This window comes from Adiantum capillus-veneris, chromosome 7 (assembly GCF_014529385.1).
Source record: "Adiantum capillus-veneris isolate H3 chromosome 7, ASM1452938v2, whole genome shotgun sequence".
Lineage (NCBI taxonomy): Eukaryota > Viridiplantae > Streptophyta > Polypodiopsida > Polypodiales > Pteridaceae > Adiantum > Adiantum capillus-veneris.
In genome coordinates, this window is record NC_140937.1 from 166669602 (window position 1) to 166696392 (window position 26791).

Genomic DNA, 26791 nt, shown 5'->3' on the forward strand with positions numbered 1-26791 from the left:
GATTGTATATCTCGTAGATAAAATCCGTTGTCCAAATTAATCTTAGGAATTGGAGCAGACTGTAACGTCGCGCTTCCGTTCTTTCTATTTCTAATGGTTTTCCATAAGTGTTGTGGCCATGCTTCTTCAACTTCTGGAATTGGCATTATAGTCATTGACTTAGCGTCATCAGTGGTGTTCGGTACCACTCGGTGATCCAATGACAATATCGTTTCAGGCCTGGGTCTGTTTATTTATTCTAGCTCATCGATTTTTAGTTTTTCTCGCACTTTGTGAATCAGCACTTCTTGTTCTGTGGTTCTAACCGCCTTAGGTTCCATCAATGCCTGGGCTGTTTCAATGAGGTGTTTACATATTTCCAAACACTTTGTTTCCACTTCTGGTTGAGGATAAGTCAACCATCTCTGCTCTAAGGTTTGGTTTGTTTTTAGCCTTGCTTTGTACACTTGTAATAGAGCATCTAAAGGCTCTAGCACTTTCTCAACCAAGACTGATCCTCCTGAGGACGCTTTCCTCGGCTTGTTGTTATCCTCAGCAGTTTTACTATCTCTCTCTTGTTTCAGTTTCTCTTTCGTTTCATGTAATTCGTTTTGCATGGCAATTTGGGTTTTCAACCTTCTTGTTTTCATTCTGTCTCGTTTGGCCTTCCAGGATTTTCGATGGGTTCTCACAGATAAACTCTCATTTTCTGTGGGTATTGACAACTCGACCTTTTCTTCCAATGGCTTGTTTTTCTCTAAGTCCTTGGCTTGGGCTCTAGTTATCACATTGATTTGGATCATGGAATCGGTTTTTGATCCACTGCTTGCACTTGGTAACACCCCCACAATATTTATAGTTGCATTTCCCTTTTTGTCCAGATTCCTTGGGCAATCTGGCAATATGTGATTCACACCACATCCGTCACAAAACCCAAAAAATTTACTCTTTCGTCTTTGAAAGGGCAGCTACGCTCCCAATGATCTGTACTTCCACAGTTATAGCACTATCCAATTTGTGAGGTTTCCAGTTTCCGAAACCTTCAAAACTGTACTAAGCTTGAAAAACTTAATGGAAAACACTATTGCAGGACTCCAAACACTATTAATTTTGGTATTTTTGGAATCATAAGCAGAGCTTTACTATGTTTAGAAATTTTCAGAATCTGATTCCGATAAAAACGGGAATAGTTACGGGTCCTGGAAAATTACCATAGAAATTCAATTAATAACAAAAATTGGATGGTTTCATTATTAATCATTAGCAAAGACTTCTTTACACTAAGGTTCTAGAGTTAGATAGAAAATTCCAAATTTCATCATTAAAGATCTGCAAAAATCAACCAGGCAAATTCTGGAAGGTATGGGGTGAGTGTGGAAGCTGGGGAAACTTTCCAAGAGCAGTGATGGCTGAAAATGGCACAAATTTCAAGCTAGGGGGCTGCTTGGACTAGGGAAAGCTGCCAAAATCTGCCAGATGCCCAGAAAAAGCTATAAATAGGACCTTTCTCTTCATATTTTGTTAGACTCGGAGCCTTGAGAATTTCTCTCTCATCTAGGGAGAAACACTACGCAGAAATAATTAGAGTTTAATCTCTAACTGATTAACCCTAACGGTAATTAACCTAATCCTTCTTAATTAGCAAAGTTAGATTAAGATAAATTGTTAATAAATCAAAGATTAGGCCTATGCATGCTCCTTAAACCTCTTTAAATTAATTAATCTCTGCTGATTATTATAATTAAGCTTAGTAATACTAAGATGATTATTTATCCTATCATATTAGGGCTGAAATTAGCCAAATTAACCATGAATTAATGGTAAAAATATTAATTAGGATTATATTAAGTTGAAGTATTTATCAGAGATGAATTAGACAGTTATTAATCTAGGAAAATTATCCTATAAATTTTTGAGAAGTTTCCCTAATTAATTAGGCATAATTACTCTCTTTTTTGAACAATTTCAATAGGGGAAATTAGTAAGTAGATTTCAAATGCTGTGATATAATTATCAGTGGTTAATTAGATATTCAAAAACCCATGATAATTAGGAGAAGCTACGAAAGTTAATCTAGCTAATTAATTTAGTTAAAATACCCTATTTTTTGAGAAATTTAAATAGGGAAAATTAGTAAATGAAATTTAAATACTGTGATATAATTATCAGTGGTTAATTAGGTGTTCAGAAACCCATGATAATTAGGAGAAGCTCAGAAAAGTAATCTAGCTAATTAATTTAGCTAAAATACCCTATTTTTTGAGAAGTTTAAATAGGGAAAATTAGTAAATGGAATTCAAATACTGTGATATAATTATCAATGGTTAATTAGGTGTTCAAAAACCCATGATAATTAAGAGAAGCTCAGAAAATTAATCTAGCTAATTAATTTAGTTAAAATACCTTGTTTTTTGAGAAGTTTAAATAGGGGAAATTAGTAAATGAAATTCAAATGCTGTGATATAATTATCAGTGGTTAATTAGGTGCTCAAAAACCTGTGATAATTAGGAGAAACTCATAACATCAATCTAGCTCATTATTTTATCTAAAATACCCTGTTTTTTTAGAAATTTAAATAGGAGAAATTAGTAAATGAAATTCAAATGCTGTGATATAATTATCAGTGGTTAATTAGGTATTTAAACACCTGTGATAATTAGAAGAAGCTCAGAAAATTAATCTAGCTAATTACTTTAGCTAAAATACTCTGTTCTTTGAGAATATTAAATAGGGGAAATTAGTAAATGAAATTCAAATGCTGTGATATAATTATCAGTGGTTAATTAGGTATTCAAGAACCCGTAAAAATTAGAAAACTCTCAGAAAATTAATCTAGCTAATTAATTTAGCTAAAATACTATGTTTTATGAAAAATGTAAATAGGAGAAATTAGTAAATGAAATTCAAATGTTGTGATATAATTATCAGTGGTTAATTAGGTGTTCAACAACCCGTGATAATTAGAACAAGCTCAGAAAATTAATCTAGCTAATTACTTTAGCTAAAATACCTTGTTTTTTGAGAAATGTAAATAGGGGAAATTAGTAAACAAAATTAAAATGCTATGATATAAATATTAGTGGTTAATTAGGTGTTCAAAAGCCCGTGATAATTAGGAGAAGCTCAGAAAATCAATCTAGCTAATTACTTTAGCTAAAATACCCTGTTTTTTGAGAAATTTAAATAGGGGAAATTAGTAAATGAAATTAAAATGCTATGATATAATTATCAGTGGTTAATTAGGTGTTTAAAAACCCATAATAATTAGGAGAAGCCCAAAAATTTAATCTAGCTAATTACTTTAGTTAAAATACCCACGTTTTTTGAGAAATTTAAATAGGGGAAATTAGTAAATGAAATTCAAATGCTGTGATATAATTATTAGTGGTTAATTATGTGTTCAAAAACCCGTGATAATTAGGAGAAGCTCAGAAAATTAATCTAGCTAATTACTTTAGCTAAAATACCCTGTTTTTTTGAGAAATTTAAATAGGGGAAATTAGTAAATGAAATTCAAATGCTGTGATATAATTATCAGTGGTTAATTAGGTGTTTAGAAACCCGTGATAATTAGGAGAAGCTCAAAAAATAAACCTAGCTAATTATTTTAGTAGAGAAACACTATTTTTTTAGACAAATTAAATAGGGGAAATTAACAAATAGATTTAAATTGAATTTAGATGTTTATCAGAGGTTTATTAGACCTCAAGAAACCGGTGGTAATTATGCTATCATTAGAAAATTAGTTCACTATATATCCCAGTAAAATTACTCCAATTTTTGGGAAAATAAAAAGGGAAATATAGTAAAATAAATAGAAACCCTTTGATATCAATACCAAAGAAGGAATATACCTTGGGGAATCTATGATAATTATCCTAACCTTAGATAAATAGTTTAGGTACGTATTTTGGTCAAAAGTAGCCGATTTTTGTATATAATGGATAAGAAAAATTAAGAAATTAAATTATCTAAGTGCCAAAGAATTAACCGAGGTCCAAAATCCTTATTAAAGGATGGGGGGAAAAAGTATTTATAGCATAATTAAGTTATGGGATGAGTAACCTATAAAAACGACTATTAAAGATCCCTATCTATTCCAAAAATCCTTATTTTTGGGTAAACAAAGAAAATAAATGTTATTCAATTAATCCTCTAATGGATTAAGTCTTTTTATAAGGCTGCCGAAATGGCTCCCAAGAGAACCAGGGGGAATCCTTTGACTGAAGATGAAGATGTTAGTAACAAACGCAACAAAGCAACTAATGACCATGAAGCAAGGCCTAGCCATAGGCCAACAGAGGAGAGTCTACGGGCACCTTCCCCACAACAAATGGACGACCAGTCCTAGGTGGATTTCAATTATGCCATTAATAGCTTTTAGAGTTCAAATTAAGTTAAGCATTGCATATGTAAGGTTAGGAAGGAAAAAACCGGCTGTAAATGGAAGGTAACTTCCACGAAACCCACGATCAATGATTGTAATTAGGAAAGAACTGATTGGGTTATGACTGGTTGAAATATGTGCTACAGGCCTTCAAGTGAAGGTCCTTTTTCAAGGTTTCGTTCCTAAGTCCTTCAATGAAGAGCACAGACAATCTCTCGTCCTGCGGTAATTCTCTCCTCGGGCACCTCTCAATGTATTGCTTGAATCTCAAGGATGCTCCCTTCACTTTTTCGTTCTCCCTTTGTTTAAAAGCATATATCTATGATACAGTATTATGCTTTATACCCCGTTTTGAGAATTCTTCCGCGAACTCTCGCAATACATGTTCAATATTCGGACAAGTTTCAGGGTTCAAAGGTTGAAACCATTTTAAGGCCGTCCCTTCCAAGGTCACCCCGAATCCTTTGTATTGAGTATGGAAATCAGTGATTTGCTCTGTTCTTAAGACTTGCTTGAAGAGCGATACATGGGCATATGGATCCCCTGATCCGCTATACTTCTTCGGCATGCGCTTCACTACTTGGGATGGCCTAATCCGTCTATGGTCTGCGACCAGTCTCATTGCTCCCGTGTCTCAACTTAATTGTTCTCGTGCATCATGGATGTCGTGGGTTGCTCTCGTTGGCTCCCCTGCCTCGAATCTACTACTAGGAGGCAAATGTGATGGTGTGGCTGCAAATGTCGGACCTATTGCAGTATGTGTAGAGATAGGAACCGCACTACCTCGATTTGTAGGCATTGATTCTCTGGAATGTAACGTTCCCATGGGGCTTGGCATAGAATACTGAGGTCAACTGAAAGAATCAACTACATGACTCCTCTCTTCACCTGTTGCCATTGGGTCTGGCGCGACAGTTGTAGGTGCTGGTCTTAGTGGGCTTGGAGTGACATAATACTGGTGGAGTGGTCCCCCAAAGTACGTATATCCTTCCAACTCCTTTTTATTGATTGTTGCGTATCATCTTCTATACGTGTCTTATGCGGCAATTTTCGTTTCTGCTTCCTCTGTGTAGGTGAAGACATAAAGTCTTTTTCGCTCAGTCATCTCTCCGACGTAGGATTCCTCGCATCTATAATAGAGATCTTGCTCTCCATTATTATACTTGTATAACCCCAAGTAGACATTATCCATGTTGACTCTCAAAGTTTCGTTTTCTCGCCTTAACCTCGCATTAGGGAAGCTTATTGTTGGTGCCTTCTCCTCATGTTCCTCATCTATTTGGCTTTCGTGCCCATCAATCCCCACTTGTCTACAATGTTAGGATTTAGGACTACCAAGTACATGATACCCTTGTCATCTAGGTACCTATATCCGCTATAGCTCACAGGCACTAAGTCCCTGAACTCACTTGGTCTATCTTCTATTTTCACACAGTAGCGGTCCATACCATCTTTGTATATCTTGGCACCTTTCTTGTTGTCATATTGATACTTGATGAACAATAGCTTCATTGTGGCCGAAGGGTTTGATGGTCCTGCTGCCATGTTTCCTCTTCCGCTTAGTTTTAAATGTCCCAGGTGTTCCGTGAAATACTCGTAAGTTCTCTCTGAAGAAGTATCGGAGATGCCTTCTTCAAGGATCGGCTCTAACGGTCATACTACACCTTGGTTTACACTCTCCTCCATTGATAAAACACTTGCTTGATCCACTAAATTTCGGTGTTGGATGTTGATTTGTTTTCCCGATCTCAAAAACATGAAGAAAGTGGGATTTACTGATTGAATCCAAACCTCTTACCTGGAGATGGAGTGATCTTCCAACTCCCGCGACTGCATGGATTGTTACTTGATCGGTCTCTGCAAATGAATACACTTGATGGCTATGAGATCACTGTATCATTCCAACTGTCAGCAGATTCAACACTTTCACAATGACTTCAACACAATTTTGCTTGCAGATTTTGGCAATATGTCCAATTTGGGTTTTGACAACTCCTGATATGTTAAATAGTTTAGGTCTATGAACAGGTCAAAAATGAATCAAATCTGGCACAGAGGTACACCGATCGTGATCATAGTTTTGAGCCCAATTTAGATGAAACTTCACCAGCTTGTTCACTAGGCTATTTTAAGGCTACCTCTCTGATACTTTTGTATTCAGACTCTAAAAAGTCAAGCTTTTACCAGTTCTTGGTTGGAAGTGTCTGTTTTCTAGAATCTGTCAGTTTGATTTGATTTTGGTGCTTGATTTGGGATTTGGAAGCTATCTGGGGTTGTCCTGTGTACAAGCTATCCCTCTGTATGGTTTCTTCCCAGTTTTGATGTGTTTTGGTCTACTGAAAGTCAATTTCTATGCCAATTTAGCAGTTTTTGACTTGGATCTGTATTCAAATGGTTTGACAGGTATTTTGAGGTTTCTGGCTCTAGGTCCTTTCGACTTTTATGTTTGTATACACCTGAGGATCCCACAGATGAAATCTGGTCAAAATATGGCACTTAGGTACACCGATCGCGATCGTAGTTCTAAGACCAAATTAGACCAAATTTGGCATGCTTGTAGACACTGATGTTTTAGAGCTATCCCCCAAGTCTTTTTGCATTTGGATCATCAAAAGCCAAGATTTTGCACTTTCTGGGTCTGTCAGGATAGTTTTACCCAAGTGGCCTGATTTCCTTGATTTTTGATGTTTTTTGGTGTTGTTGCTTTAGACAAACTTGTTTAGAATCTTACCAGGAAGGCACACAACAAATCTGGTCAAAATCTGGCACTTAGGTACATTGATCGCGATCGTAGTACTCGGGCCAAATCTGATGAAATTTGGTCTGCTTCCTCTGACAAGTATTTCCCAGTGTCTGGTGCTACCACTTTGTGATTTGAATCAATTTCAGCTCTGTTTGGTCAGATTTTCAAAATTTCAGAGTCTTATGGCCTTTTTGCCAAAGTTATGGTTTTCTAGTTTCTCGAGTCTAACTTTTGTCCCAAATCTGATTGAAATGTGATTTGCTTATCCTACTCCTAAGTACAGAAATGAAAGAACATAAGGAAATGAATCAAACAAAACAAACACGACGGATTTCGGTTGAGATTTCAATACTCAATCGAATTAGAGAAATTGAAGAGCAAAAAAGCTTTGAACACTCTCACTCACAGCTCCCTAAATCTCCTAAGAGAGGATCTAACCGGTCCGTTGACTCTAGACTCCACTAAGCTCTAAACCCCTATTTAGCAGCCTAACTGAGGTGTAAAATGGATTTGTGGATTGATTTTATTTTTTAAGAATCTAACTGCACACTCGGTCACTCATCACCTAAGGTGCATTCCCCGGCAACGGCGCCAATGTTTGCGGGTTGCCGCGACGGACGTCCATAGCATATCTCTCAAGCATCAACATATTTATCAATATAAGGGAAGCGACTAGGATGAGGCATGGCAACTCACTCGGGTGTCAATCCTAATGAAGTGAACTCGATGAGATGCATCTACTAACTCTACAAGCAAATCAAATGCACTATTGCTAAGTAATTTGACTATGTCCTTCTACACAGCTCTACAGTCGTCATGCCCATTTACCATGCAAATCTATTTGGAATCGCACGAAACTTGAAGGGAAGCTACAGGGGACTATCAGGATCATATCCTATCACTGTCATAGCATTCTAGAGAGGTACAAAGATCGTGATCGTTCGTCCCAAAGTCAGCAAAAGCAACGAACAGGTGATCCTAATGGGTCGTTTTAGGGTCCCTAAAGCCTCTCCTAGGGTCAAAACAACATAAAATACGCATATAGACGCTCAAAACAGCGATTTAAGGTCTCAAACTCGTAGTTAAAAACCTACACCGAATCTTGAATGATTACACTTGAATGGAAGAGCAAAGTAAGAGGAACACAATGCAATAAACGAATTTGAATTTGGATTACCGTAGCCACAATAGCAAAGATTACAAGTTGGAGCAAGAAGGAGCTCTCAAACGTACGTTGTCTTCTCAGTTTCTCCTCAAAAAGATAATGTTCAAACTCACAAAAAATGACCTTTTTAGTTTAGGTATGTACAAATGGCTTGTCCGACCAAAAGCTCCTAAACTTCTAACTGGCTCTCTAATGTACAAATTCTCCCAGAAGAATAATCATAAATCCTTTGACAAGTTCTCGGCTTAGAGATGCTCTCTTACAAAAGAATTTACAAAGGTTTCTACTAAAAATATGACCCTTCTCTGGAAACGGCCGCTTGTCGCTTCGTCCGCCAAACAGCAGCTATGAAGTTCCTCTTGTGCAAATTGCAACTTAGATGCAGCTGAAACATTCACTTTTGAGGTAGATGTACACTCAACATTCATAAGCATTGTGGTGATGAACCTTTTAATAAAGAGCTCCTGTCTGCTCTTGGGTAATTTGATTGCATCTATTGTGTTGCGTATGGCTTCAATGAAGGTTGTTTGTGCCCTGGGCATTTCAAGGTCTCCAAGAGAAGGATGATTGACAAACTTGCACAAAATATCTGAGCGTGATACAACATCGAGGGCCTTTGTACGCCGATTGAAGAGCATAACAAGGTCATTGTAAAAATTTTGACGCTTTGCATCATCAGCACCATTTTGATCATTATCTTCCTCACGTGCTGCCTGCTCAAGCTTGTTCTTAGCATGCTGCTCCCTGTTTCTCCTAGCATGATATTCCTTGACCGCATCAACAGCATACCTAGCACACAGTTCACAGTGAGGCTGAGAGCAGTCACATACAGTGTGAGATTCTTGCTCCATGCTAGAGAGGGAGAGATTGAGCGAGGTGCTAGGCCTACAAAGAGCAAGAGCAGTATATGACAGCAATAGATGTGTGATAGGCCTACAAAGTAAATCAGCAATCTGTGCTCCTACACAGAGAGTTAGAGAGAGACAGGAAAACAAGAGAGCGGGAAGACAAAGAGCTGGCTGACGTGCATAGTTAAGAGCTATAGAACCGTCTTGTATATTTGAAAAAGAGGTGTGGAAATAGTAATGGTGTAAAGGGTTGGCTGACGTGCATAGTTAAGAGGTACAACGCCATCTTCTATATTTAACAAAAAGCTGTGGAAATTCTATATTTAATTAAAAATATTTTCGAAAGAATATATCGAATTGAACTAATATAGATGGTTTTATGTACCGGTTATAAAACATCTATCCGGGACAAGGTTTTTGGTCCACCTATTCATGCATCCACCCGATACTCAATGCCGAGCTGTTCCATTGGAAGTACAAGGGTACTCTACTTGTTTGGATTTTCAAGTTATGAACATGGAAAGGGCTGATGTGGTTCTTGTTAGGGAGTGATTGCATAGCCTAGGACCATCACTGATGCGTAGCTATGAGCACAATAGTTTGATGTTCGATTCCCATGGCACACATGTGTTGTTGTTAGGAGAAAAGGATATACCATCATCACCACTGATTTGTACTACCGAGCTTATGCAGCTCGTTTTTGATAATGAAATAGAACAGGTTTTCTTGTGTTACTCACTGTCTCATTTTCTTTCTAACATTGAGTCTGTTGAACATTCCTCAACGCCGCATGCTTCTCTCTCCTCTATTCCACCAATTTCTAATTCTACACAAGCAAACGTTGCTAATCAGTTAAAAAAATTGTTAAAGGAATTTCAAGATGTCTTTCCTAATGATTTGCCATCAGGTTTACCGCCGACACGCTCAGTGCAACATGGCATTGACGTAGCTGTATGTTGTAAACCTGTTAGTAAACTACCTTACCGTATGAGTTACTTAGAGGCTGCTGAGGTGGAACTTCAGCTTGCTGACTACCTTAGCAGAGGGTTTATGCAACCCAGTTCTTCACCGTGGGCTTCGTCTATCCTTTCGGTGAAGAAAAAGGACGACAGCATGCGCATGTACGTAGACTACCGGGGTTAAATGCGGTTACAGTTAAGAACAAATACCCATTGCCAAGGGTAGATGAGTTATTTGATAAGATAACTCATGCTCGCATTTTCACAAAAATCGACTTGCGGTCAGGATATCACCAAGTCCGCCGTATTCGGCTTGTAGATATACCTAAGACTGCATTCCGAACACGGTTTGGACATTACAAGTTTTTGGTGATGCCCTTTGGGTTAACCAATGCTCTCGCGACATTCATGAAACTAATGGATAGTGTCTTGAAACCATATTTGGGCAAATTTGTCGTTGTGTTCCTCGATGACATTCTAGTTTATAGTGCTTCTGAAGAAGAGCACTTACAACATCTCAGGCAGGTGTTTGAGTTGTTACGTGCAAACAAGTTATACGCCAAGGAATCTAAATGTGATTTTCTTAAGGAGGAAATTCATTATTTAGGGCATGTTATTTCAGCTAATGGCCTATACATGGATCAATCCAAAGTGAATACCATACGGAAATGGCCACCTCCTAAAAATCTGGAAGAATTAAAGACCTTTTTAGGCTTTGCAAGTTATTACCGAAGGTTCGTTAAAAACTATGCTCACATTGTTGTACCTATGACGAACCAACTAAAAGGCAAAGGTAAGGCTTTTCAGTGGGGTTCCGCTCAACAGCACCAGTTTTGAAACACTCAAAGATGCTTTAGCTACAGCTCCTATACTGGCTATTGTAGATCCTTTGAAACCATTTGTTTTGGAAACGGATGCTAGTGATCGTGCTATTGGAGCAGTCCTATTACAAGAAGGATGGCCAATTGCATTTGAAAGTAAGAAGCTGGATGCAACTCAACATAATTATTGTGCTTACGAACGCGAACTCTATGCAATAGTGTCTGCCTTAAAGACATGGCGGCACTATATGTATGGTGCTTAGTTCGCGATTGTGTTTGACCATGAAAGCATCAAATGGTTTACACAACAAACAGAAAGCTAGGTGGGCCGAGATCCTTCAGGAATATGAAGCCAAGTTAAGGTATCGCAAAGGCCGATACAATGTAGTGGCAGACGCTCTCACTCGAATGCCAGAGATCAATTCACTCTTGTTCATGGAACTTCGTAGTGAATTTTTAGAATCTCTCAAGGGCAAATATGAGCAAGATGAAACATATTCCAAAGTGTGGAGCCATGTTCAAAAGAGGGATCCTTCTCACTCCAATGCAGGTAGTATACAATTAACCTCCACACCTAGTTCTCCTTTATCAAGTGATCAACTACAACGATGGAAGCATTTTACCATCGACAATGGGTACCTACTCCACAAGGGGAGAGTTTGTGTACCGACGGACACAGACATTCAACGCCAAATTATTTATGAATGTCATGATAGTCCAAGTGCAGGGCACCCGGGGATTAGAAAAACTTATTCTTTCGTACAACGATAGTTTTGCTGGCTAAGCCTACATGGCTTTGTTCAAGCTTATGTCTTGCATTGCCAAAAATGTCAAGTTAACAAAGCAGAGCGCCTGAAAGCAGGAGGACTCTTACATCTTTTGGAAATTCCCAGTGGAAAATTGGAAAGTATCTCCATGGATTTCATTGTAGGTTTACCAACCACTATACGAGGTCATGGCTCAGTATGGGTGGTCTATGACAGGTTGACTAAACTATGTAAGTTTATTCCAACCAAATCAATGGTTAAGACACCGAAACTAGCAAAGTTATTTGTGGACAATCTATACAAATTGTATGGGTTGCCAAGTAACATTGTTAGTGACCGTGACCCCAAGTTTAACAGCCACTTCTGGAGAGCTGTATTTAAACGATTGGGTACACAACTCAACATCAGTACAGCTGATCATCCAGAAACGGATGGTGAAACAGAACGGGTTAACCAGGTGCTAGAGAATATGCTAAGAGCATACGTCAGCAAAAAATAGACAGACTGGGAAGAATACTTACCTATTCTCGAGTTTGCCTACAACAGTTCTAAGCATGTCACAACAGGTTTTAGTCCTTTCATGCTCATGTACGGGTTTCAACCTAGGTCACCAGCTACGGTGGGGTTGGCAACCAAAAAACTCCAACAGGTTAAGGATTTCCTCCAAGACCACATGGATATGCTGAAACTTGCTTGTTAGAATGTTTGGCAAGCACAGGATCGGTATAAGAAATACGCTGATGAGAAACGTCGGCAAGTTAACTTTGAAGAAGGGGAAGAAGTATTTTTACGTGTGCTAGAACATTCAAAAAGTCTGAAAACTGGACTGACACCTAAATTATCTCCCCGATATTGTGGGCCTTTTAAAATACTCAAGCGAGTTGGTGATCGTGCCTACAAACTATTACTACCACCACATTCTCGCATTCATCCGGTGTTTCATGTAAGCCGTCTACGAAAGCGGTTACATGGGGACAACAACGTCATTGACCAACAGGTTTTGGTCGATTACATTGAACCTCCTACTTTACCGCATGAACCTGAATGTGTTATGGAATATCTTGAGTTGTGTACATGACATCATGTACGACAACAAGCCTTAATCAAGTGGAAAGACCGACCTGAAGAAGGTGCCACTTGGGAAAACATTAGTGTTCTTAAGAAGAAGTTTCCCACTTTTGTTTTCAAGGAATAAAACTCTTCTTTAAGGGGGGAGTAATGTTAGGACAAGGGTCATGTACCCTAAGAACTAGGATAGTCATGGACTACGGCCAATGGTCGGGCTAGGCAGTGTGGATAGGGGATCCGTCTAGGGCAAGGGGATAGGAGCCCGCCTATATAAAGGGAGGTTGGGAGGAGGATCTCAGGTCTAGTTTCCCTAGTTCTTACAGGAGTCGTGTGTAGAGTTTTATAAGGCTGACAAGCTTCACAACTCCATTTATGGAAATGACACACAAAGGGCATGCAAGTGGTATGATATTGTAAACGAGTACACACATGATTGGGTTCATGTTAAGGTGTATAGTCATGTCATAAAATCTAATAACTAACCAATCCAAATGATTTTCTCATATTAAAGTGATCATTTAATGTGGGAGAATAAACGGGAACAAGGGTTAGGATATAGACATGTGCTTATAGATCTATCTCAACACGGAGCCAATGGTAATGGGGCCCAAATGAGAGATGGTCTATCAAAGAGCAAGTCTAACCAATGGAGCATAAAGACTTTAGGGTTAGCTTCATTGGAAACCTCCAATAGTTAGTGATAAAAGTCCTTTGACCTTAGGTAAGCTAGGGTTGTACCTGGCCCAAGTTTAAGGTGCTTGACATGCTTGATGACTGCGATGCTTGAGATGCTTGAGGTGCTTGATGATTGAGATGCTTGTGCTGCTTGTCATGCTTGAGATGCTAGGGTTGTACTTGAGGTGAGAACCCAGCCCAAGCTTGTGGTGAGAACTAGGCCCAAGGTTGAGGAGCTTGAGATGGCACAAAAGTCAAACTGAATCCCTACAAGGAGGGGGCGAGCCATGCAAGAAGGAGGGGTGGTTTCTTGACCACTCTCTCTCCCAAAGGGAACCCCTTTCCCAAGGGGCAAGTAGGACAATGTCAAGCCCCTAGCTAGGCTACCCTCATGGCGTCCCTAAAGCCTGTTGGTGGCTCCAAGGGGTCTAATGAGAATTCAATGGATTTAATTAATTGTTTTAGAATTTATCAGACCCTCTCTCTCAAAGGGGAAAGGGGGACACTTGTCCCAAGGCTACCCTTGTTGCTTGGTATGACTCTTGCCTATGATTAGCTAGGCCTGGAGGGGTCCAATGAGCTTCAAGCATGAGCTACAAGGGGGGTTGATCAAAGCAATTAGGGGGCCTTCTTAGGGGGTATACGCTCCCACACACACTCACACACATTCTCATTGTGTAAATTGCGAAGTGTAAGAGCTCCCTCTCCTTCTCCAAGCAAGTAGAGAGGTTGAGATCCTACGCCAACATTCTTGGCTATGGAATGCAAATCCAACCAAGAGCCATGCTTCAATGCTGAAGCTTTCCTTATTCTCCATCTTCATCACTATGCTATGATGTATGATAGCAAGAAGAGTGATAATAAGTGAGGAGCTAATTCTTTCTCCTATGAAATGTTTCTTGTTCCTCTTCCCTACCTTCATTCCCTGCTAGCTCTCTCCACCTTCTAAGGTGTTTGAGGTCTTGGGATTGAGGCTTGGGATAGTTAATTCTTTCCTCAAAGTTTATGTTATGCTCGTGATGCATGAATCTTTCCATCTTCATCGCATCACCTAGGTCACAAGGAACACAAATATTGTATTGTAACAAGTCTCTCTTGATGGGAGAAATCATAATACAAATGCCTATTGGAGGGGGGACCGGCTCCACATAAATCCGGTCTAAATTCTATCTCTTGCAAAAGTATTATTCATGCCAAGTTAACTAAATGCTTGTTTATGTTGCTACCATCAATTTTGTTCACCCGCTATGCTCAAAAAGTAATTTCACAAAAGTACTCTCTCTAATTTCCGCTATTCTCAAGTAAATAGACCAATTTGATTACATTGGTATCAGAACATTTGGTTTCTCTTTTCTTGCTTAAGAAGAAAGGTCCTTAAGTAGCCTATAAATGGTTGATTTTGTTATTTATATTTGGGTAAGTAGAACTGGGATCTATTATCGGTTTTGTTGAGCCCACTATGTGGGATATGGTGCACACCTCGGGAGCTTTGGACTAAATAATGGAGTCTTTTTAGACCTGCCTACGGCTACCATTTTTGAGACACAAGAAGTGTGAAAGGAGCTAGCCCTCAAAAACTCTGCTATGTTAGACCTACTCCACTACTCTCTATAATTAACCACTTCGAGCCGTGGGTGCATATACTTAAGAGCCGATTTTATAATTCTAAGAGGAGTGGAAACTAAGGTTTTGAATTGCCAAAGTATACACTAAGTCCGTACGCAAATTTTGTTAACATGTCTAACAATAACCAAGAGAGTAGAATAGACATTGATAGCTTTGATTTTGCACATGAAGGTGCTAATGATGATGCCCCCATGTTTGTTAAATCTTTGTCGACAAAGAAGAATTTTTCATCTCTCCTCTCCAACATGAGGATGCTATCCTAGGGCGCCATGGTTTGATCGCATGGCTAGCAATATGAAGTTCTTTGAGAGGAGAATCTACCTCACCTACAATTGAAAAAACATGTATATAGATGCTAGTGAGCAGGGTCGCACTATTCCACTTGTAAATCCTCGTGCTTTTGATAAATCAATGAAAAGCTTGCATACATGATTTTTGTCAAAGAGTCTCTAAAAGATCCTAATGTTTCTTCAAATGTAAATGGTAGGAATCAAGAAGAGTTAGAATTGTCTAATTTTCTAAAAGGATTCCAAGATGTGTTCATCGATGATATCCCTAGGGACTTACCTCCAAAACGAGGGGATGATGACCATCAAATTGAGCTCCTTCCAGGAAGCTCACCTCCTAACAGGCCTCCTTATCGATTCTCTCAAGCTCAACAAGAGGATATCAGAGGCAAGTACAAGAATTGGTAGACAAAGGGATGGTGAGGCCTAGCTCCTCCCCCTTTTGTTCTCCAGTCCTTTTAGTGCAAAAGAAGAATGGTACATACCGTATGTGTGTGGAATATCGAGCACTAAACCATATCACTATCAAAAATAGATCTCCCGTGCCTCAGGTAGAATATTTGTTTGATAATCTAAAAGGCTCTACCTACTTCAATAGGATATCATCAAATAAGGATAGTGGATGAAGATGTCCTAAAGATCCCGTTTGGCACAACGTTTGGTCTTTAGGAATATCTAGTCATTCCTTTTGGCTTGACTAATGCACCAGCTACATTCAATCGTTTAATGGAGAAAATTTTTAGACCTTACAACAAATCCATTGGGGTGTTCTTTGATGATATCATCATCTACTCCAAGTCTTTGGAGGAACATAAGCAACATCTCGAAGTGATTTTTCAAGCATTGAGGGAGAATAAGCTTTTTCTCAACCAAAAGAAAAGAGAATTTTTTCTTTAAGAGATTCAATACCTAGGTCATATTATCTCTCAAGATGGTATCTATATGGATCCACTGCGACTCCTAGGGCTTCCACCATCGAATCTCCAAAAGAGGATGTTCCTTGCAAAGGATCATCACTTTCCTATGCTTGGGAAAATGTAAGAGAGCATGCCTTCATCTTGTTTGACCCTGGCTCTACTCACAACTTCATATCAACGAAGTTGGCCACCAAGTTGGGCATTCAAGCGTTTGAGATGGGAGATATGGTAATGGCTAACACAGCTTTCAAGGGACAGAAATCCTCCGTTACTCCCTTGATTCAGAAGTTGAGGCTTCATGTCCAAAGCTTTGTCGACATAGAAGAATTTTTCATCTCTCCTCTCCAACATGAGGATGCTATCCTAGGGGCGCCATAGTTTGATCACATGGTTGCCAGTATGAAGTTCCCTGAAAGGAGAATCTACTTCACCTACACGGGAAAGAACATGTATATAGATGCTAGTGAGCATGGCCACACTATTCCACTTGTAAATCCTCGTGCTTTTGATAAATCAATGAAGAGCTTAGTTTTTGCATACATGATTTTTGTCAAAGAGTCTCTAAAAGATCCTTATGTTTTATCAAATGTAAATGGTAGGAATTAAGAAGAGTTAGACTTGTCTAATTTTCTAAAAGGATTCCAAGATGTGTTCATCGATGATATCCCTATGGACTTACCTCCAAAACAAGGGGATGATGACCATCAAATTGAGCTCCTTCCAGGAAGCTCACCGCCTAACAGGCCTCCTAATCGATTCTCTCAAGCTCAACAAGAGGAGATCAGAGGCAAGTACAAGAATTGGTAGACAAAGGGATGGCGAGGCCTAGCTCCTCTCCCTTTTGTTCTCCAGTCCTTTTAGTGCAAAAGAAAGATGGTACATACCGTATGTGTGTGGACTATCGAGCACTAAACCATATCACTATCAAAAATAGATGTCCCATGCCTCGGGTAGAAGATTTGTTGATAAGCTACAAGGATCTACCTAATTCAAGAGGATATCATCAAATAAGGATATGGATGAATATGTCCTAAAGATCACCTTTGGCACAACGTTTGGTCTTTATGAATATCTAGTCATGCCTTTTGGCTTGACTAATGCACCAGCTACATTCAATCGTCTAATGGAGAAAAATTTTAGACCTTACAACAAATTCATTGGGGTGTTCTTTGATGATATCATCATCTATTCCAAGTCTTTGGAGGAACATAAGCAACATCTCTAAGTGATTTTTCAAGCATTGAGGGAGAATAAGATTTTTCTCAACCAAAAGAAAAGAGAATTTTTTTCTTCAAGAGATTCAGTACCTAGGTCATGTTATCTCTCAAGATGGTATCTGTATGGATCAAATGAGACTCCTAGGGCTTCCGCCATTGAAGCTCCAAAAGAGGATGTTTCTTGCAAAGGATCATCACTTTCCTATGCTTGGGGAAAGGTAAGAGAGCATGATGCCTTCATCTTGTTTGACCCTGGCTCTACTCACAACTTCATATCAATGAAGTTGGCCACCAAGTTGGGCATTCAAGCTTTCCAGATGGGAGATATGTTAACGGTTGAGAAGGTTTTCAAGGGACAGAAATCATCCGTTCCGCCCTTGATTGGGAAGTTAGGGCTTCATGTCCAAAGCTTTGTCGACAAAGAAGAATTTTTCATCTCTCCTCTCCAACATGAGGATGCTATCCTAGGGGCGCCATAGTCTGATCACATGGTTGCCAGTATAAAGTTCCCTGAAAGGAGAATCTACTTCACCTACAATTGAAAGAACATGTATATAGATGCTAGTGAGCATGGCCACACTATTCCACTTGTAAATCCTCGTGCTTTTGATAAATCAATGAAGAGCTTAGTTTTTGCATACATGATTTTTGTCAAAGAGTCTCTAAAAGATCCTTATGTTTTATCAAATGTAAATGGTAGGAATTAAGAAGAGTTAGACTTGTCTAATTTTCTAAAAGGATTCCAAGATGTGTTCATCGATGATATCCCTATGGACTTACCTCCAAAACAAGGGGATGATGACCATCAAATTGAGCTCCTTCCAGGAAGCTCACCGCCTAACAGGCCTCCTAATCGATTCTCTCAAGCTCAACAAGAGGAGATCAGAGGCAAGTACAAGAATTGGTAGACAAAGGGATGGCGAGGCCTAGCTCCTCTCCCTTTTGTTCTCCAGTCCTTTTAGTGCAAAAGAAAGATGGTACATACCGTATGTGTGTGGACTATCGAGCACTAAACCATATCATTATCAAAAATAGATGTCCCATGCCTCGGGTAGAAGATTTGTTGATAAGCTACAAGGCTCTACCTAATTCAAGAGGATATCATCAAATAAGGATATGGATGAATATGTCCTAAAGATCACCTTTGGCACAACGTTTGGTCTTTATGAATATCTAGTCATGCCTTTTGGCTTGACTAATGCACCAGCTACATTCAATCGTCTAATGGAGAAAAATTTTAGACCTTACAACAAATTCATTGGGGTGTTCTTTGATGATATCATCATCTATTCCAAGTCTTTGGAGGAACATAAGCAACATCTCTAAGTGATTTTTCAAGCATTGAGGGAGAATAAGATTTTTCTCAACCAAAAGAAAAGAGAATTTTTTTCTTCAAGAGATTCAGTACCTAGGTCATGTTATCTCTCAAGAGGGTATCTGTATGGATCAAATGAGACTCCTAGGGCTTCCGCCATCGAAGCTCCAAAAGAGGATGTTTCTTGCAAAGGATCATCACTTTCCTATGCTTGGGGAAAGGTAAGAGAGCATGATGCCTTCATCTTGTTTGACCCTGGCTCTACTCACAACTTCATATCAATGAAGTTGGCCACCAAGTTGGGCATTCAAGCTTTCCAGATGGGAGATATGTTAACGGTTGAGAAGGTTTTCAAGGGACAGAAATCATCCGTTCCGCCCTTGATTGGGAAGTTAGGGCTTCATGTCCAAAGCTTTGTCGACAAAGAAGAATTTTTCATCTCTCCTCTCCAACATGAGGATGCTATCCTAGGGGCGCCATAGTCTGATCACATGGTTGCCAGTATAAAGTTCCTTGAAAGGAGAATCTACTTCACCTACAATTGAAAGAACATGTATATAGATGCTAGTGAGCATGGTCACACTATTCCACTTGAAAATCCTCATGCTTTTGATAAATCAATGAAGAGCTCAATTTCTGCATACATGATTTTTGTCAAAGAGTCTCTAAAAGATCCTAATGTTTCTTCAAATGTAAATGGTAGGAATCAAGAAGAGTTAGACTTGTCTAATTTTCTAAAAGGATTCCAAGATGTGTTCATCGATGATATCCCTATGGACTTACCTCCAAAACAAGGGGATGATGACCATCAAATTGAGCTCCTTCTAGGAAGCTCACCACCTAACAAGCCTCCTTAGTGAGTCTCTCAAGCTCAACAAGAGGAGATCATGAGGCAATTACAGGAATTGGTAGACAAAGGGATGGCGAGGCCTAGCTCCTCTCCCTTTTGTTCTCCAGTCCTTTTAGTGCAAAAGAAAGATGGTACATACCGTATGTGTATGGACTATCGAGCACTAAACCATATCACTATCAAAAATAGATGTCCCATGCCTCGGGTAGAAGATTTGTTGATAAGCTACAAGGCTCTACCTACTTCAAGACGATATCATCAAATAAGGATTTTCTTTCACAATTTAATTTCCATATTGCTCACATTGCCTGTAAACACAATCAAGTGGCCGATGCAGTTTCATGAGATGACCAAAAGTTAATTCGGTTTCTATAGCTACTCACAATGATCTATCTTCTATGATAGATGAGTATGCTACTGACCATGACTTTAGAGACATAATGTCAGCCCTTGCTTTGGGGAAGAAAGAGGAGCCATTCACCTTGTAGGATGGTTATCTTCTCCACGGCAATAGGCTATGTGTTACCCATACCCTTCGTGAGAAGGTTATGTATGAATCCCATGCTCCTCACTATGTGGGGCATAGAGGTATTCAACCTACTCTCCGAGGAGTAGAGACATATTTCTATTGGCCTACCATGAAAGTGTACATACAAGAGTATGTTTCAAAATGCGTAGTATGGAAAAAGACTAAGTATGATAGAGGGAAGCAACCTGTAATTACTCCAGCCATTGCCTATCCCAAATTCACCATGGGAAAGTATATCCATGGATTTCATCTTTGGATTATCCAAGTCTATCCATGGGAATATGGACAATCGACAGGTTTAGCAAGCAAGCACACTTTATTCTTGTCAAAAATACTATTAAGGTACACCAAATGGCAACTCTCTTCATATCTCAGATTTTCAAACACCATGGATTACCAACATCCATCGTGTCAGATAGAGATCCTAGAATGACCAATAACTTTTAGAAAGGTCCTTTTGAAAATCTAGGAACAAGAGTGAATTTCTCTTCAGCCTATCACCCACAAACGGATGTCCAAAGTGAGATAGCCAATCTTACGATACTCGATCTACTTAAGACTTATGTTACCGAAGTAAATCAATGATCACAATGGGAAAAGTACTTACCTCTTGTAGAGTATGCCTACAATAATACTGTACATGCTTCTACCGGAAAGGAACCTTTTGAGATCATTGACGGAAGACCCAAAAGTCCCTTGCTACTCAAAGTACATGGGAAGATTTTTGATGCCGATGAGTATAGCTGTGACCTACAAGAATCTTTTCAAAAGGTTAAGGAGGCTATATCCATCTCTCAACAAAGGCAAAAAGTTGTTGCTGACAAGCACAGAAGGGCCTTAACTTTCAAAGAAAATTATTGGGTCTTAAGTGTCCTAAGGCTCAATTAAGGCAAACAAAGGGCAAATATCCTACGGGCCATCAAAAGTATTATGCTAAGCTAGAAAAAAGATACTATGGTCCTTTCCAAATCTTGAAACCTATCAATGAGACGGCTTACCAACTCAAGTTGCCCAGCCATTGGCTCATACACAATGCTTTTATGTGAGCCTACTCAATCCCTACAAAGGAGAGCCACCAATTGAACCAATTATTGAAGACCCTCCCAAAGTTGAAGTCCAAGAAGAGTTCTACAACTCGAAGCTATTCTTTGGCATGAAGACAAGGTACTATGACATGGTAAGATTATCCGATGGTATCTTATTAAGTTCAAGAATTATCCTTTTGAAGATGCTAGATGGATGCAAGGAATACAGCTTAAGGATAGTATGAACCTTGTCAATTCTTACAATGCTACATTAGAGTAAGCAAATGTACAAATTTATTTTAAATGACCCATGTTTTTGTCTTATAAGACTAATTCTCTTTTTAATTGTGTACAAATTTAAATAGTTTTCATGCTTAAAATCATGTTTGTGATGATGATGTCTCTCAAACACCAAGTAGAATTTGTCACTCTACTTTGAGAGAATGAAATGGACTAAATTTAAATAGTATGCATGCTTAGAATCATGTTTGTGATGGCGACGTCTCTCAAACACCAAGTAGATTTTTTCACTCTACATTGAGAGAATGAAATGGACTAAAGAGAAGACATGCTTACAACACCTATGTCTCCCAAGCATCAAATAGATTGGTCACCCATTTTGGAAAGATGTTGTAGGGTAAAAAGGGATCCTCTACCCGCTAAGTAAGATTGACCAATGACTAAGGCTTTATCTCTTCTACCTCATAGTCGAGGATGACTATGATTTCAAGAGAGAGGTAACGTCATAAAATCTAATATCTAACCAACCCAAATGATTTTCTCATATTAAAGTGATCATTTAATGTGGGAGAATAAATGGGAACAAGGGTTGGATATAGACATGTGCTTATAAATCTATCTCAACATAGGGCCAATGCTAATGAGGCCCAAATGAGAGATGGTCTAGCAAAGAGCAAGGCTAGACAATGGAGCATAAAGACCTTAGGGTTAGCTTCATTGAAGACCTCCAATAGTTAGTGATAAAATTACTTTGACCTTAGGTAATCTAGGTCTCTCCTTGAGGTGGGAGCCCGGCCCAAGCTTAAGGTGCTTGACATGCCTGATGACTGAGATTCTTGAGATGCTTGAGGTGCTTGATGATTGAGATGCTTGAGGTGCTTGTCATGCTTGAGATCCTAGGGTTGTACTTGAGGTGAGAACCCAACCCAAGCTTGAGGGGCTTAAGGGCCAAACTTGTGGTGAGAACTAGGCCCAAGGCTGAGGGCCTTGACGTGGCACAAAAGTCAAAATGAATCCCTACAAGGAGGGGGCGAGCCATGCAAGAAGGGGGGGTAGTTTCTTGACCACTCTCTCTCCCAAAGGGCACCCCTTGCCCAAGGGGTAAGTAGGACACATGTCAAGCCCCTAGCTAGGTTAACCTCATGGTGTCCCTAAAGCTTGTTGGTTGGCCTTTCAAGGGGTCCAATGGTAATTTAGTGTATTTAATTAATTGTTTAGCATTTATCAAGCCCTCTCTCTCAAAGGGGAAAGGGGGACACTTGTCTTAAGTCTACCCTTGTTGCTTGGTATGACTCTTGCTTGTGATTGGCTAGCCCGGGAGGGGTCCACTGAGCTTCAAGCATGAGCTACAAGGGGGGGGGTCAACCAAAGCAAGTAGGGGGCCCCTTAGGGGGTATACTCTCCCACACACGCTCACACACATTCTCATTGTGTAAAGTGCAAAGTGCAAGAGCTCTCTCTCCTTCTCCATGAAAGTAGAGAGCTTGAGAGCCTACACCAACACTCTTGGCTATGGAATGCAAATCCAACCAAGAGCCATGCTTCATTGCTTAAGCTTGCCATCTTCTCCATCTTCATTACTATGCTATTATGTGTGATAGCAAGAAGAGTGATGATAAGTGAGGAACTAATTCTTTCTCTTATGAAATGTTTCTTGTTCCTCTTCCCTACCCTCATTCCCTACTAGCTCTCTCCACCTTTGAAGGTGTTTGAAGTCGTGGGACTGAGGCTTGGGATAGTTAATGCTTTCCTCTAAGTTTATGTTATGCTCGTGATGCATGAAGCTTTCCATCTTCATTGCATCACCTAGGTCACAAGGAACACAAAGATTGTATTGTAACAAGTCTCTCTTGATGGGATAAATCATAATACAAATGCCTATTGCAGGGGGGACCGGCTCCACATAAATTCGGTCCTCACTTGTTGTCATGTTCTCTAAACTCTCTCTCTTGCAAAAGTATTGTCCATGCCAAGTTAACTAAACACTATGTTTATGTTCCTACCATCAATTATGTTCACCTATTATTCTCACAAAGTAATGTCACAAAAGTACTCTCTCTAATTCCCGCTATTCTCAATTAAATAGGCCAATTCCAGTACATCGGTATCAGATGATAGGCTGCAGCTATGGGGGATGCCGCCTTTGGGGTGCCATGGCTAGGAGCAAGGCTTGCAGAGAATGAGAGAGAGAGAGAGAGAGAGAGAGAGAGAGAGAGAGAGAGAGAGAGAGAGAGAGAGGAGAATTCGACACTCAGAACCAAAATAACGCTATTGTTGATTTTTGATATACTCTTGTAAACCTTACAACATATATAAAGCAAAATTTGTCATGCACAACTCAAACTCAAACTGACTCTTACGCCTACATGCTATAAGATAGTTTCCCACAAGCTAAGACACCACTATCGGGCTTGCATACCATATAACCCCCCCTCAAGCCCAAACCATTAACAATGGACTCGAGACAGACAGACCATGGCAGAGTTCATTCACCTGAAACCATGAGTATAAGCCTCCCCCCCCCCCCCCCCCCCGACAATAACATAGGTGTGTGTGTGTGCACTCCCTCAAACAACCATCAGTGTGAGACATACCGACCAAACAACAAAGGGGCGGTCTTACCACTATTTGTTTGTGGTAGTGTCTATAACCCATACAAAATTTTGGCATGAGGACAACTAACAAGCATGACAATAACTGACAAGTGATAATCCAAAACAAGGCTTTGACAATGATGTTGACAATGGAAAAAAACCATAGATCTATGACACTAAACGCATGAAGATAGTTGGTGAAATTGGTAGCACAATCTTGAAGGAGTTCTTCATGTATCGGTCTTTGGCTTCCTCAAGAATTTGCAGCTTAACAACAATTGGATAACCACGTCAATAATTCTTTAAGATTTTTGGGGTGGCATGTCTTTGCTTTACGTGAACCACATCTACTCTCATGTTTATTTGATAATATCATCTGTCTTTTCTTTAAAAAATTTTGTTGTGGCAGCATCTAGCTCGCAAGCCATAAGTCGATTGCAGTGCTTTTTGATATGCAAGCTTTTTGTTTCATGGTATGGTTGCTTCATTGCTTGCAGTTGGACACAAGGCGTTAATACTGTAGCTCGTAGCCTTTTTGAGATGCTCTCCTGTCTTCACAAAGCTGATATCTTTCAATCTGCTATTAACAAGCAGCGAACACTGAATGCCAGCCAAGGCTACCCGAGGGTGGGAACCTGTGCTTTAAAAATCAGATGGGTGGCCATTGTCTTAAAGTGTGAACACACCAAAAAAAAAGCCTTCTCTGTAGATACAGACCAGGCGATGGTGAATTGATGAAGCATTAGCTTGCGTTGGATTTGATCTTTGCCATCAACAAGGCCTACAACATGCAACACACAGCGTGTTGAGAAGCACCCTGCGCTTATGGCCCCCTCCTGAGACGCTTGCATTTTCTTTGCATGCTGGCTCATCGCTTGCAGCACTTGAACAAGCCCCTTTTGATATGCACGCCTGCCAAGGATCACCACGCATGTCCGCCTGTAGCACGTCAATAGTGCCAAGCTCTTCTAGCCCGCCTAGGAGCCTGAGAGCTTTGATACCAATTGATTGGCTCCAAATATGGGGGATGCCGCCTTTGGGGTACCATGGCTAGGAGCGAGGCTTGCAGAGAATGAGAGAGAGAGAGAGAGAGAGAGAGAGAGAGAGAGAGAGAGAGAGAGAGAGAGAGAGAGAGGGTGAGCTACCTCTAAAATGAGGGGTGATGACCATGCAATTGAGCTCCTACCAAGAAGCTCACCACTTAACAAGCCTCCTTATCGAGTTTCACAAGCTTAACAAGAGGAGATCATGAGGAAAATGCATGAATTGGTGGAAAAAGGGATGGTAAGGTCTAGATCCTCTCTATTTTGTTCACCATTACTTTAGTGCAAAACAAAGACGACACATATCACATGTGTGTCGACTATAGATCAATAAATAATATCACTATCAAAAATAGATTTCCCATGCCATGGGTAGAAGATATATTTGATAAGTTACAGGTTTTGGCCTGACAAATGCTCCAGACGCATTCAAACTCATGATGGACTAACTTATTCAAGCCATTCAAATTCTCTTCAGGAGTACAAGCGACATCTCCAGGTAATCTTTCAAGTTGTGAGAGAGAATAAGATTTTCATTAATCAAAAGAAAAGTGAATTTTTTCTACAAGAGATTCAATATTTAGGTCACACTATCTCTAAAGATGGCACCTGTATGGATCCAACAAAGTTAGAGATAATAAAGGGATGGTGTAATCCAAGGAATCTACAGGAGGTACGAAGCTTCATAGGTATGTGTTCATATTATAGATGCTTCATAGAAAAAAATCCTCGCTAATAGCAGGCCCATTACATGACTTAACAAAAACAACTTTAAGTATTTATGGATTGCAAAAGTGCAAGAAGCTTTTGAGAAGCTTAAGGAGAAGATTATCTCTCAATGTGTGCTCACACTATTAGATCTCTCAAAGACATTTGAGGTCCAATGTGATGCTTGTGGTGATTGCCTTGGAGCTATTTTGCTTCAAGAAGGGCATGCCATAGCATATGAGAGTCAAAGACTCAACTCTGATAAGTGAGTATTGGAAAAATACAAAAAAGAGCTACTAGCTATTCTATATGGCCTAAACATGTGGAAACACTATCTCTTGGAGACTCCATTCATCCTACGAATGGATCACAAAGCCTCAAGAACTTCATGATGCAAACCAAGCTCTCCGATAAACAAATGAGGTGGGCAAATTTTCTTTTGAAATTTAAATTTCATATTGCTCACATTGCTGGCAAGCACAATCAAGTGGTTGATTCACTTTCACGAAACGACCAAGGGTAAATGTGGTGTCTATGGCAACTCACAATGATAGACGAGTATGCTACTAACTGTGACTTTAAGTATGTAATTACAGCCTTTGCAATAGGGAAGAAAAAAGAACCATTCACCTTGAAGGATGGTTATCTTCCAAATGGAAATAGGCTATGTGTTAATCACCCATACAATAAGAAAGTCTTGTATGAATCCCATATTTCTCCTTATGCGGGCAAAGAGGGATTCCATAGTCTACTCTTTGAGAAGTAGAAATATATTTCTGTTGGTCTACTATGAGAAGTAAACATACAAGAGTATGTTTCAAAATGCGTGGTATACCAAAAGTTAAAATTTGATTGAGGGAAGAAACTTGGACTGTTTTAGTCGAAAGGCTTAACAAGAAAACACACTCTATGCCTGTCAAAAAGACTATTAAGGCACATCAAATGGCAACCCTCTTCAGATCTCAAATTTTCAAGCATCATGGCTTTCCAACATCCATAGTGTTGGACAAAAATCCTAGAATTACCA